At 39.0% G+C, this 15,010-nt stretch overlaps 1 protein-coding gene across 7 annotated transcripts in view; it reads left to right on the forward strand.

Moving 5' to 3' along the window:
• LDLRAD3 (low density lipoprotein receptor class A domain containing 3) overlaps nucleotides 1-15,010 on the forward strand; it is a 224,489-nt gene that overhangs the window by 195,045 nt on the left and 14,434 nt on the right. The gene's annotated exons all lie outside the window — the stretch shown is intronic.

Raw genomic sequence — 15,010 nt, forward strand, 5'->3', positions numbered from 1 at the left:
GTTGGAATTATATGGGAGCAAAAAGAGTGGAGGCAAGGATATTTGTTAAATATACAGCTGTATTCTGATCTCAGGATACTGCCTTTGATCTCTAAATCTGTCCATCACATGGTTTTTATTCTTATCCAGTAAAATATGAGAACCTACAATCTCTTATCCTATTTTGTATTCATACCTTTTCATTTAATATCCTACGGTTTGGTAAATGTAAGTATCAGAATATCAGAACATAGTTTAGTCACCCTTGTTTCCACTGTGCAGGTGTATAATGATGAAGGGAAGTTTATCAGTTATCTCATTACTTTTTGCTTTCGCTGGTGGTAGATTTATCAGTTCCTCTGTCTGAAGAGGATGAAGAGCTTAGGTAGCCTTGTGCTAATCTTGGCACATAGTTTTAATGAGCCTAGATGTTTTTGTTCTTAGTTTTCATTGTATTCTTTTGGTTTTTCTATTTATTTGATTTTTGTTTTTGGTTTGTTTGTTCATTTTAAGGTTGGTGTGTGTTAGGAAGGCAGACTTCAGCTCTTTGAAACATTGCCTTTATTAATCAAATCCACCACACATCACGAAGAGAAGAGTACCTGTTAGCTGAAATAACAGGATGCACTAGCAGCATTTTAGCAGTATTCAGGGCATCTCTTCATAGAAGTCAGTGATATAGAAAAATATTTTTTAGCTGTAAATTAGTGGGGAGGGGATAAAATGTGAAATACAAGCAATAGCATAGAGAATGCACTCTTTCGGTTTTTTTTTCGTTTGAAAAGATAAGCTGTTGATTTCTTACAGGAGCAGAGGAGGAATTTCACTGTAATTAAGAGCAGAAAGAAGTGTCTGGTGTTCTCCGGAATGTTAGATTAACAATTTAGGTTGGAAGGAGCTGTAAAGATCACTGATCTCCACCTCCTACCGTGGGTACAATTATGTCCCACTAGATCAGACAGCCCAGCGCCCCATGTAGCCTGACCCTGAACACATCCAGGGACGGGGGGGCATACACAGCTCCTCTGGGGAGCTGTGCCAGTACCTTACCACCTCACAGTACATAATTTCTTTCTTATATCTAATCTAAACCTCCACTCTTCGTTTAAAGCTGTTACCCCCTGTTCTGTCACTACATATGCCTGTAAGAGGTCCCTCTCTGGTTTTTAGCCCTCCTTTAGGTACCAGAATGCTGCAGTGAGATTTCCCTGGAACCTTCTCTTCTTCTTCAGGCTGAACAAATGAGCTCCCTCAACCATTCTTCATAGGAAAGGTGCTCCAGCCCTCTGATGTGAGGTCTTGGCTTTCCTGATCCCATCTCTTCAGCCCGTCTATGGTCTGTTGATAATGATCATGTTTGTGCAGTTTGTGTACCTGCTGGCCTGTTTCCCTAAAGGTAAAACACTCCCTGGAACACAGGCCTTGAAGTCTGGGGAGGGTGATGCAAAGGTTGTGGAGGTCCCAGGGATCAGACTCGCTGCTTGATTATGTGTTGGTGTGAAGGCTCTGTGTTTGTGAAGTTATTCCTGTTCGCTGTCATTTCAGCTCTACAAAGATCAGCTCCTGTTTCCTAATTGTGTTTCTAATCTATGTATGAGAGGATGCTATTTTGTTCTGGCATCTACAAAAGTTTAAGTCGGAAAGGACACTTTGCAGCAATTAGAATGAAAAGGCTTTTTCTGTTCTGAAGACACTTCTGAAATTTATATGCCTCTGTAAATAGAGAAGAGCATTGGTATATAAAACACATCATGTAAAGCATTTGAGATATGCAGTTCATTGACGTGAATTCCATATTCAGTGCAACTTATTAAGTTCCTGTTCAAATCCTCAAGTTTATCCAAATTTGCCATTGATCATTTTGCAATCTATCAATAATTCATTATTGAATAAATGTGATGGAAGACTTCTCTAAAAGTAATGCCTTCTTTTTATTTTTATTATGTTGGCCTATGATGTCAGAGGCAGATGTTTGTGGTATAAAAGTAGAGGTTGAACATTCTGACCAGTAATTGTTAAGTTTTTTTTGCTGTGTGATGGATGGCTGCAGAGATAACCTCATAAAATGGTATCTGGTATGGAAGTGTATATGAAGCAAAGCTGTGTCATTGAATTCCTCCATGAGGAGAAGAAATGGTATCCATTGACATTTCATCAATGCTTGTGAGCACTGATAGAGACCAGCATAGTGAAGTGGTGGGTGATGCTTTTTAGCAGTGGCAGCAACAACATGAAAGACAAGTCATGTTCCGGGCAGTCTTGCACAGCTGTCACCCCACAAAATGAAGAGCTCTTGTTCATCACTGGCAAAAATGCATAGCTAATGGTAGTGACTATGTTGAAAAATATTGTTTTGTAGCTGATAATTTGCTCTATCACTTAGTGTTATTGTGCTCTTTTATCTGTTGTAGTTTCCATGGAAATAAATAGAATCACAGAATGGCCCAGGTTGGAAGGGACCTCAAGGATCGTGAATCTCCAACCCCCTTGTCACATGCAGGGCCACCAACCTCCACTTTTAATACTAGACCAGGCTGCCCAGGGCCCCATCCAACCTGGCCTTGAACACCTCCAGGGACTGGGCATCTACAACCTCTCTGGGCAACCTGTTCCAGCACCTCACCACTCTCATAGTAAAGAACTTCCCCCTGACATCCAACCTAAATCTTCCCTCACTCAATTTCATACCATAACTAGGAGGCATTATTTTCGGAGTGATCTGTGCACAATCTCTACCACTTTAAATTGTAAGCTCAAAGAAGAGGCCAGACAATTCAGCAGACCGGGTCAGGACATTGTGTGAGGTGAAGAGGTCACTACCTTATATGATTTTCTAAACAGAAAAGGCCAAGTGAGAATAGAGATTGGAATCACAATTAAAATTTACAGTAGTCAATAAACAATAAAGTGGTTATCTACTACTGTGTTTCTGCATGGTGGATGCAGTTTCAAATGACTGTGATTTAGCGTAGAGAGATTTGCATTAATTCATTTCACTGACTGTAGAGGTATGAAAAGAGAGAAGGAGAAACAATAAAAAAGATTTCACTAATGCAGAACTTAATGGATTTCTTTGTAAGCAGGCTCACAGTGTTCCTCAGTACCCCACAATTTTCCTTGTCCTTTAGTTAAACCAGAAAAGGTGCATGCAATAGCACCCCTTTATTTTGTGGGGACATGCGCTGAGAAAAAGGACCTTGATACTACCTCTCTTCAATCACTCTTTTCATGGATTAAGGAAATTGTATGCCATGTAGAGAAGAACTGGATGAATCTTTTCCTTTTTTTTGCAAAATTAAACATTGATTAAGATAAAAACAACCCTTGGGCGTTACAAAATGGAGCCCTAAGGCGAAGATAAATGAAGCCATGCAGGTTTGTGTGAGTGAAGACATGCCTAGTAATTCATTGCTTCTGGAATGGTGAGTTAAACTCATCATCTGAATGCCTCACCTTAAATATTTGGTTGGCAGCTCTTGGATCACTTGATCACAGCAGGAAGGAAAGAAACTGCTTCCCTTTCATTACTGAATTCATTTTTGCCAAAGTCTCTCTGTCCTGTACTCGTGTCCAATCTGGGAACTATTAGCTAATCTCTATGCTACAAAATTGGTACCATGTTCAGATGGAGGCTGTCTTACTTCACCAGCATTGTATGTTAATAAACATACAGTCACAGAAATCTGAAAAATGAGATGTCTGTCTCATTCTGAGCCTCAGCAAATCTTTGAAGTTCAGTGCTAATAGTATTGGAATGTGAAACTCGTACCGTACTGATCAGTGTAACAATATTTGTTATGAGAACTTGCCAACTGGTCCTGAGATTTGTTGCTGTTGCTGTTGGATTCAAAAAAAAGAAATGCATAAGTAGTTTAAAAATTGCTTTGTATATGTCACTGAGATGAATTCTCCAGGACTCGTTGCCTTAGGGGAATCAATATTAGGATTGTCAAAATGTTAAGGACCTTAGCTCAGTGTAATGTACTCCATTTGAAATGGATAGCAAATCATCCAGTATTGCTGTAATGATTACTGTGTAAATGAGATTAAAATCAGTATCAGATTAGTGGCTAATTGGAAGCCCCTGATTGGAGTGAGTTTGTCTTCAGGGGCTGAGAAGGAATTCTCACAACCGCTTCTGCTATAGAAAGTCTTGTCTTTGTTCTTTCCCCATTTTCTTCCATGCTTTTCTTCTGTGCCTGATCTTGTGAGCTCTCACAGCGTAGAGCGTGGTGTGATACAATTAAAGAACATTCCTTGGAGAAGATTATTTAAAAATTGCTAATCTCTGTTAGGAAAGATTAACCTGAAACCAGATAAGTTGCTTAAAACGTAAAGCTGTCAAAGAGTAGATGTTACAAAACTCAAATCTTCCTATCTAAGATTTGGTGAAATTGACTTATATTTGTACTGTTCTTTATCAAGTCCCAGTTCTGTCTGATTTTTCGCACTGCCTTGCCTTTATTATTCTTCCTCCCTTGCATTCAGATTGCAGTACAGCTGGCTGACAGATGAGGGGGAATTGCGTTTGTTTTTCTTTTGAACAAATTGTATTAATTAAAATGCCTCCCACCAGGCTTGCAGTTCGCTGTAAGCAGCACATATCATTAGCTTTTAAAAACCAACAGCATAATAAACGCAAGACTTACTTTTAGCTTAAATGCTTTCCGATTTGAAATGTGCAGCATAACCCTGAGGCAGAACAGTAAGCTTGGGCAGCAGCTCTGGGTGTCCCACAGAAGAGTGCAGGTTTTTTAATGCTGTACTAACTAGAAAGAGGAGAAAGCTGCTTTACAGCCAGCAGAACAGGTTAATTGTTTGACCAGAGCAAACAAAAGTGAAAACCAAAAAGGAACGTGCTGTCAAGGCTGCGTTGTGTGCATGTGCCTTTGTAACTGGAACATGTTTTCTTCCTGCCAGAATGCTGTATGTAATAAATAGTGGACTTTCAATGTGTATGTCTATATCTTCTGTTTTCTATGTTTCAATTTCAACCTAGATTGGAATTTCTAGAAAAGGGAAAGCACTTGTTTGCATCTTCCTAGGACAATTTTTTATTTTTCTATGCAATACAGTCTGGGGTAGGGCTTGTTGACTTGACCTCTTGAACTTAAAAATGCACGTTATACAATGGAAGAATGAATAGCAGCTTGACTCTACTGGAAAAGAAAGCATTTACTTGTAGTATTTAAAATGTTTATCATACATATACAAGCCCTACCACTGAATGTATTGCCATGGCAGATGCCTACACTTTGTGGCATGCATTCACTGAGTATAAGTAAATAGAAGAGATAAAAATTGCCTGTTGGGCTTCAGACTATGGGATGTTTCTCTTAGTTAAGAAAGTATTAGCCTTGGGTTGTGCAATGCAGAAATTTCTTTTTCAGCCAGCTCATTATAAAAAATGCAGCGCAGCATAATGGATCGTTAAATAAAGATGTACAGTTCATTAAGTGAAATACTTCATATCCAGTTAGCTGAGAAACAGTGAGCAGCTAGTAAGCAAATGAAGAATTATGTGCAGAAACTATGCCAAACACACGGACAAAGAGTTTGTTGAAGATCTTTACCCTGTTGTTTAGGCCTACCAGCTGACGGTGGTGGAGATGAGAATGAGAAGAATACACGTCTGAAAAGTCTTTGCTATCGAGGTGTAGCAAGTAGTTATTTAAAAAAAAAAACAAACAAAAAAACCCCAAAAATTCGCATAGGTTAATGCAGGTGAAGTGCTCTGCTTCCACTTGGGCACAGCAGAGTAGTTTGTCATCTGCTTCACACCTCTGTTTGATTGGGCTGCTCCCAGCAGGAGTTCATTTCCCAGAGCCTCTCAAAGGTGAAGGACCAACAGGCACAAACAGGATTGAGTTCCACCACAAACTGAGCATTTGCGTCCACTTGCCTCAGAAAGAGCCAGAGTAGGCTGGTTTTCCTTTCATCCTCTGTCACAGTCAAATCTTTGGCCAAGGGTATGAAACACCTTGCTGCCCTCATCCTAAGTGACTCAAATCACAGTGCATTAGAACAGTTAGAGTATGGATTAAGACAAAACACTCAGTCAGATTTCTCCTTTGTGGGAGAGAATCTGAGGGTCCTTGGGCAGGAGGCAATATGCTGCAAAAGTGGCTTGGAGGAGGCAGCACTATATTCTCTTCTCTGCTTCAAGTACACCCTTATGTATTTATATGCTGCACTGTATAGAAAAGCAAGAGACGAGATTGGAATTGGCATCTCCCACTTCCCAGGTGAACCTCTCATTGCTAGTAGCTGGATTTGAACTCACTTGAGCAGATAAGCCCAAATACTTTGCTATCAGATGCTGGTGAAAGAAAACAGAAAAATTCTGCTTGCCTGTTAAATGTCATAATGCTGCAGTTCTGTTATGGAATTAGGATGCAGTGAAGAACATGTAAAATATTTGTTCTGTACAAGGAATGACAAGCTCCAAGTCCTTGTGAAAGATACAGTATTAAAAAGGGCGTGCAGCACAGAAGTTGTCACTGATTTCCCCTTCATCTCTACAGATTGTTACTTCTGAACTGGTTTATTTATTGTTCTGGGTATGGTCACCTGCTACTTTTTCTTAAAGTATTGTGGTTTAATTACCAAGAGCAGGAAAGCCTTCCTGAAATTCCAAGTGAATTTCAAAATTACACAATTTTTCTGAGTCTGCAAAACCGTAACATCCCACAGGGGATGTAAAAAGTGTCACATGTTGTATGTTCTGTGTTTTCTTTTGTCTAGACAGAGTATTAGAGTAGATTTATAAAGCTACTGAGGAACATCTGTAGTTTTTAAATGCGAGAGGAATATATGTTGAAATACTTTCTCAGTGGCTGTCTGCTTTTCATGGAATACTTAGCTTTGGTTTTGGAGACTGTAATTCTGGTTCTGGGCATCTGATACAGAGTTTTTTGAGATTCTTGGTCCCAGATGTTGCTGCAGAGAAAGAATGGATACACACATAGCTTTTTCTTTTACAGAGGATTCAAAATCAGTGAAGTGGGTTTTGGGTTTCTGACAGCCAGCCTAGAAGTCCCTTTAGGACATATGTGAGGAGAGATGTCATGCTAGGTATGGTTTTGGTCTCTTCCAAGCCCCTGATGTGAACAGAAAGATCTGCGTAGGCTCCACTTGAGTGACAATCCTCATTCAGAATTTTTTGATGGGAAACATCCTTTGTTGGGATGCTGCATGCTTCAAGACACTTCTGTCCCTTAGTTGCCCCATTCTCTCTTCTGGCTTGAAGTTATTCCCTCAATTCCCTCTTCTTTTTCCTCTCTGCTGCAGTACCCGCCATCCCTTTCAAGAGCTTTGACTGTTCCACTTGGTGTGATCGGACCCCTGGCTCTGGTTGGTTAGAATACAGAGGCAGAGAAGATCTCAGCCAAAACTGAGAGTGCTCCAGGATTTCTGAAATGGACCCCACTCTTACTGAAGTGACAAAGCTAACTCTGAACAAGCCATTTCCCTATAACTCCCTATTCATTTAATTCCATCAGGTGTTCAGATGTTGTAGATCTCAGGTATATTGAATTAACCATGTTAGATCAGTACTTCTTTAGCAGCAGCGCGTTGCTGAGAATGATATTTAAACTGTGCCTGAGGGGACAAATTCCTGTGTCCATTGACTTGCCAAACTGAGGATTTTCCATTAGACTGAGGTCATCCCACTAACCTTCACTAGTCTCAAGGGGAATCAAGCTCATTTTAAACTGCAGCAGTAATTAAATCTGCATACCTACTTGACCGATTTGATATTTAATTAAAGTGGAAGTACTGTGGTGGGTAGTTGAGATAAATGGCAGTCAACATTTGCTGGGCTGACATCTGGGTTTTTTTTTCTTTTTTTCTGAGGTTTTAAAATGAGTTTTAGTCTAGTATTTAGTTATGCAAGTGGAAGTCTTTAGAAAATAAGTACTAGCTTAGAATGTTCCTAGCATGTATTTTTCAGATTCTGAATAGGGGCACAGATGACTCATTAGATGAAAGATGCAGTGTACATAAAAATTGGAAGGATTTCACACCCAGCCGTTGATTGTGGTTTTGTGTGTATGTCTGTGTAACACTATTGCTAACCATTAGCAGAATGAAAAAAAAAGAATCAAGAAAATATTGGACTTGATTACAAAGAGCTTTGCAATTTTAAAAGTTGTGAAGTATTTAACTAGAGGAAGTCTATAAAAGCGTGCTTGTGTATTTAAGTTTTATATCGCTTTTTACATCACACATGGTAGACAAGTAGGAGACTTTCATCACTGAATTGCAGATTATCTGTCAAACAGAAATCATTGCTTTCTGACACTACAGAGGGGTCTAGTTTATTCAGAACCTCCTAGTTAATAATGCACACATGGGTTGCAGGTTCAGCAGCTCTTAGGCTACAGAGACAGAACAAATACCGTATTCATTTGCTTTACTGGTGAGGGATCACTAACTGTAGCTCTTAATGACGCTTACTGAAAGTGCTTTTTTGGCATTCTTGGGCTCTTGACTTTCAATGCTTTTCTTTTTAATTACCATTTTAATTACTCCCCAAGCACCCTGGGAACTCATTATTTGCTGGAGTTTTAAATCAGGGAATTCCTTTTGGCCATTAAGGTTCCACCTTCCTTACAATGACAGCTCTCCAGATACAGTCACTCACCACAGTGTGCATGTCTTCCTGACTTGATGAAACTACGTTTGTCTCTTGCCGTAGCCAGGGTCCAGGGCTGCTCTAACCATGTGCCCTGTCATTCAGCATTTTTGCTCGTGACTTTATCACTACTGATTCATGCTGTAAGAGGCAGCTTCCCACTGTCTGGGATCTGATTTTTGTCACAACAAGGTTCTGAGGCATTCTGGATTTACCTGCATATGAGGTTGCTATTATCAGCTTTTTCTTTGTGAGATCTTTATTGCCATCATACTGTATCTGAAGTGTTCCTTTTCAGCCTTTTGCTTTTTGGTGACACCAATCTTCACCCCTGAGAACTAAAAGAAAAGTTATCAGTAGTGATTAATTCCATTGCTGGCAGTGTAGCCTGCAGTATAGATCTTTGCCACCATTTCATTGTGGACAGATCGTTTGCCCTGTTGGAGCAACAGGAATTCTTGCAGAATTGCAAAACTGATAAAATTACTTTATTCTCTTTATGTAATGATGTCTTGCTCACGGGGCTGTTGCTAAGCTGTGTTTTTCAGAGCAATTTGCTTTCTGATGGAGACAGCGTGCCTTCTGCTATTGAGCTCATCCTCCTCTAGCTCCTGTAGTGAAATCTTGAAAGATTATAACAGAAAATTTACCCGTGGAGTTAAGTAAATGGCTTACAGAGACTGTGGAGGAGTAAAGAACAAGTGCTTTGTTTGCAGACTTGCCTTGTCCTTTTGAAAATCTCCTGACTGATTGGACATTTGCAAGTTGTTTTTGGACAGAAGAAAAAGCTTAAATTTGATCAAATCCACCCCGACTGAAGCTTCAGGATAAGGCTGGCGAAAGTATTTAAAGTAGATAGGTTGACTTTTTTGTTGTTTAGTGAATTGTTTTGGTGGGCCTAAAAGCTGATATTGATATCGTTGATTTTTCTTTCTTTCTTTTTTTTTTTTTTTGTTTTTTAAAAGCTATGTGGAGTGTGTGCTTCTGGACAATTATTTTTCAAGGCTAAGTCAAAATGTTTCAGTAAATTATTTTTCTAAGTAAAGTTGAAATTTGGCTTTCCTATTTGATTCTTCCTCTTCCCTGACCTCTCAAGGGAAGAAATATTTGACACCTTTTTCAGATTCCCTTGTTGAACTGGACATCCAGAATGGTCAGTTGCCCTTGAAATATTAGGCATAATATTTGAACCACGGTCAAAAAAAAATGCTAGCTCTGAGCTTGATGTAAACTAACCATGGCACTGACGAGGCAGCTCATGGCTCAGGGGATGGCATGGACGGATTGTGGAGGATGGCAAATGGCAGTGGGCAGGTTGAATGTTCTTTGTGCAGTATGCAAGTGAGAAGCATACAGTAAATCTGTATTAGGGCAGCAGGCTCTTACTTTAAATGATGAAGTTTACAGTACTCTATACTACGTTATGTTACTAAAAGCAATTAGAAGAGTGTTTTGGTGTATGGCACCATCAGAGGTAAAAGCACCACGCTTACAAGAATGGCTTGGTTTGAAAAATTTTAATTTTCAATTAAGCTTGAAAGGACAAAGTGCAAAATTAACTAACTTGCAATTAATTTCAGTAGTAATTATGTAAAAAATTCCAGGCATACAGAAGATGAGACGTGTGGCATAATTAGTTGTGGAGTTTTTTTGCTGCTGTAATTACAGTGATGAATATGCATGAGGCTGTTTGGGGAAGGGAAGCGCAGCAAGCAATTGTATTTAATTAAACTTTTAGCTGGCTTAGTTATGGAGGCGGTTCTTTGTTTTAATCCCTTCAAAACTGCTGTGAAACTCCTGAGGCAGGGAGGTTGCACCCCACAGTGTGTAAAAACCTTCTTAGGGTCTCATTTTTCCATGCAGAGGTCTCCAAGGTCATTTGTCACTTCATGAATCATAGGTAATCACTATGTCCTGCTTCTCCTAATCTTGAAACTTGAGTGAAAAACCTGATCAAAGCAAGCTGCACTTTTATTGTTTGGGTATTTAAACAGTTCAAAGAGAATGGTGTAGTCTTGCACAGGTGAGTATGAGTTCAAGGAACCATCACGATCTTTAATATCACCAGGCAAATGTGATGCTGTTGAGCTCAGTGATGCTGAGATCAGAGTCAGGCCCTTAGCCTCTAGAGATCCTTTTGCTGGGTCCTTATCTGCAGAAATAAAAATTAGCTGAAAGACTAAAGGAAAAGGAGAAGAGCATCATAAGGTGCGTGTGGTTTGTTTTTTTACTATCTTCTAGATATTTGATGGTCCCACTTAGTCTAGGATCTGGTATGATTTGTTAGTTTTTATTTTCTTCCTGGTTCGTGTTTAGTCAGGTTTGTGATCTGACATTTAGACCTGCTAAATCAATCTGTCTTGAGCGTATGGATGCTTTCCATTGCACGTTAGCATACAGCAGGGTACTGAGGAGGACAGTACCAAGTAGCTGAAAGAATAATCAAGTTTGCTTTTAGAGCAAAGCAATAAAACTGCCACTTTTGTGGTAGCAAAGACAAAACAAATGTCTTTAAAAGTGTGTATGGAGAGAAGAGTGTATCTGATGAATGCTGAGAACTCCCAGTTCTCATCCTGATTGACAGTGTTTAATTCTGCAGCTGCAGGTGGGTTGGTTTAGCAGTTTGAACATTGCTTTTTAGGTAAAGGGTATGTTTACCTATCTTGTTGCATTACTGTAATGCTTTTGTGTTTTCTCTGTAAATCAGATTATTCTGAAGGAAGAGCAGTATAAAAGAAATAGTGTAATTATCTACATAGTACTATAAAGGAGATGTTGCAAATGTTTTTGTTTCTTACTGCTGGAAATTATAATATATGTTCCAGCTATTACAAAAGATGCTTCTGAGAAGCTTCTTCCAGATGATATGGTTATTCCACAGAACACAATTCTATACAATCACTCAGCTTTTGTTTAAATACAGCGATGCAGCATTATTTCACCTATTCACCCTTCTATCTGTGAAATGTATTGTTAAATTCGTCCTGTATCAATTCCCTTTTAGTCTTGTTGCCTTTAGTTGCAGTCTGCCCAAGAGTCTAAAAATGAGTCACCAAGCTTAATTTTTATTACCCATGGCTATTATAAATGTTTCAGTCATGTCTCCTCTTAATCATCTTTTCTCAAGACTGAATAAATCCTACATTTTTTTTCCTCTCTTGATATTTAAACCCTATTTCTCCATTCATCATCTTTGTTTCTGATGCTGTACGCTCACCAACCTAATTCTGTCTGTCTTCAAGTAAGCTGACCAAAATAGGATGCTACAGTTCAAACGTGGTTTCATTGGGGTTTTTTAGAGTCATCCAACAATACATTTAATATCCTTTGCTTGTGATAAGCCAGTTTTTTATTAACCTTCTTTCCCACTGCTGTACATTAGACCAAGAATCTGTCAATAAAAGTTCATTTTCATGTGACGCATTAGCTAATTCAGGGCCTTTTAAACTATGCTTAGCTGTACTAATCATTATTATTTGCCTCCAGTCTTTCCATGCAGAATGTGAGCTATAGCTACCAAAAACCTCTTCGTTTGTCCTTGCATAAAATAATTATCTAAACACAGCGATGAATAATTATGAATCCTGCCTCTTACTACAAATTTTAAAAGACATTTTTCTTTCTCGTGTTGCACACAAATGCTTTTCATGTCTCGAATTGCACAATTCAGTGTGACGAGCTCAGTCAGTCAGCCAGGGTCAGGGGGAAAATAAATGTTTCTACAATTTCTGTGGAAACAAAAAGCAAGACTTCATCTCCAGTGAGAACAAATCTGGCACTCTCACATTCATTAGGCTGCGCTTGTCAGTGCTGAATAAACAGTCTTTCATCAAATGCAGCAATTTTCTTCATTCTGTAATTAAAAATATTTTTTTGCTTAATTTATTTATGTGCAAACTTGCTGAAGTGAGACCAAAAATTTTATAATGCATATTTCACAAAGAGGAATGAAGGTTCTGGATAAAGTCCCAGGTACTATAATATCTTGATTTACTGTCTACAGTGTTATGCTGAATGCATCCACAATGGAAAGATATCCAAGCCTTCTTTAAACATGAAAGGAGACGAGCTCCTCCTTCCTTTGTTAATGAGTGGTTAGCCTGTAAGACTTGTACGATTTATAGATTAATCAATGAAGTGTGAACTTCTGCTGAACTTGGCAGTAGAACGAGGTCATGCAACAACAACAGCAAATTCTTTAAAATGAGGAGATCTGTGATCGCTGGTAGAGATTTTTTTTTCCAGTTATTTTTCTGCTTTTCTGAGGACGCTCTTGGCAAAACTGGTCACTTGGAGGAATAACCTCAATTTGGATCTTGTGGGGGTGCTTTGGGATTTATAGCTGGCAAGGGTAGGCATTTTGTCTGTTTTTGGACAGCATATGCATTCAGGACTATCAAAAGTCACAGGGGACCTCCAAAGATACTCTTGAACATTGTTGGCTGAAGTGTGGCCAGCTTTATTTATATTGTTCTTTGTTCTCCTATCTATCATGCTCTTAAAGATCTCCAGAGCTGAAGGTGTGAAGTCTCTTAAGGAGAGCTCTGTTGCAGTACTTCATCATCTTTGCCTTGGAAAGTTGCCTTTGGCACAGAGCTACAGACATAGCTTAGGAAATTGATGAAATGTTGTGTGGTTGCCTTTTAGGGTGTGGTTCAGTTTCAACCTGATTTGTAGTTAGTTGAAATCTGTAGTATTTTTTATGTTTTTCAGGAAAAAAAAAAAAAGAGAACTTTGGGAAACTCTCCTAGAGGAATTAAGGAGTGTTAGAAAGCCACCATAACATGCAGGGTAAGCAGAAATCACAGTGAGAACAAGGCATGGAGGCACGTGATTATGTTACAGCTACTAGAGCTCGAACACAAAGGTAGCAGCTCTAATCAATTAGATGCATGAAGTAAAGATGTGATCTCTCATCTTATTCATTTGGAATGCTTTCCTGCAGCTTTTGAAAACATTGAGTTTATATTGTTAGTCAGGGCAGGTATTGTTTTGATTCTCTTTCATTTCAAATCCAAATCATGGTGCTTCTGTATTAAAAATGTTAAAAGCTTAATTATAAAACTTTCTTGGTCCTGAACAAGCCTGAACAACCTTTCTTGGTAGATAGTGTCTTCTGAACATCTGAGCATTCATGTTCTCAATCTCAATGTTCAAACTCTTGGTCTGTTGCGTTTCTTTTGTTTTTGTTTGTTTGAATGTGTTTTCCTGAATTTAATCAGCAGAGACACCCTGCAGAAGCTGAGTAGTGTTTGGGGCTGTGTTTTTCACTGTCAGTTAACACCTTATTCTCAGCTGACACCTCATCTGTCCCAGACTGTTTCTCCTGTTTTCAGATCGTTTTGAATTTTAATCTTGTCCAGTAGGGCGCTCCTAGCATTGCCTAAGACAAACTGCATAAGCCTGTTCTCTCTACTTTGTCACTTGCATGCTTGCTGAATAGTATCAGATCCAGAACAGCCCTCTGGGCTCTCTAAGAAGCTTTCTGTTGTGTAGTGAACCAATGGCAACTGCAGCCTTTGAACAGTCCCCTCTAACTCCCTGTTTTCAGTGTCATATTTTCTGATCAAGTGAGATTTTAGCAGAGAATGAAAAACACAATTTTATCTTCTTCTTCCTGATGTTAATGCCTTTCAGATGCTCCCTAATAATAGCCCATTTGTACACTCACTTTCAAAGGCAGCTTTTTTTCTATTTTCTTTCTGCCTTGCTTTCCATGCTTCTTTCTGTTTTTTTTTTTTTTTTTTTTTTTCACTTCTTTTTTTTAATGATTTTTTTTCCCTCTGATTCCCTGTCCTCTGACAGGGAAAGCTAAATTGGGCAGTGCAGTAACCACTTTCACAACCAACTGCTGTCATCTTTGCTATTGCTTTTTATATATTATTTATACTTTACAATATTAGAGATTTAGGGTTTGATTTGCAAACAATCAAGATGTTTGCTGAGACCTTGTACCTTGATCATAGTGAAGTTTCTGAGGCCACAGTTTGACAAGATTTCGTTGCAGTATGCTGAGTTTATAATGCTTGGAGCTGAAAGGTCATTGAACAACTCTTTTTTTTTTTTAAAGAATCAAATTTAAGAATCAAAGCCTCTCATGATGCACTTTCACATGGGTGGATTTGCTGCTAGTTTCTTCTGTTGCATCCCAGAAGCATTCGGTGGAGGATGGTGGATAAGTATACCTGGCTGACGTGTAATGTACCTGTTGGGATGGGAACTGAGTGAAGTAGCAGCTCTCATCTGTTTCTGCTTTCATTTTTAGTTTTTATTCAGGGCCACATCATAGAATAACCCAAGTTAGAAGAAACCTGCAAAGGTAATCAAGTCCAACTCGTGGCTCCACACGGGACCACCCAAACCCAGTGTCTGAGAACATTTTCCAAATGGAAC

The sequence above is a fragment of the Lagopus muta genome, chromosome 6 (assembly GCF_023343835.1).
Source record: "Lagopus muta isolate bLagMut1 chromosome 6, bLagMut1 primary, whole genome shotgun sequence".
Classification (NCBI taxonomy): Eukaryota; Metazoa; Chordata; class Aves; order Galliformes; family Phasianidae; genus Lagopus; species Lagopus muta.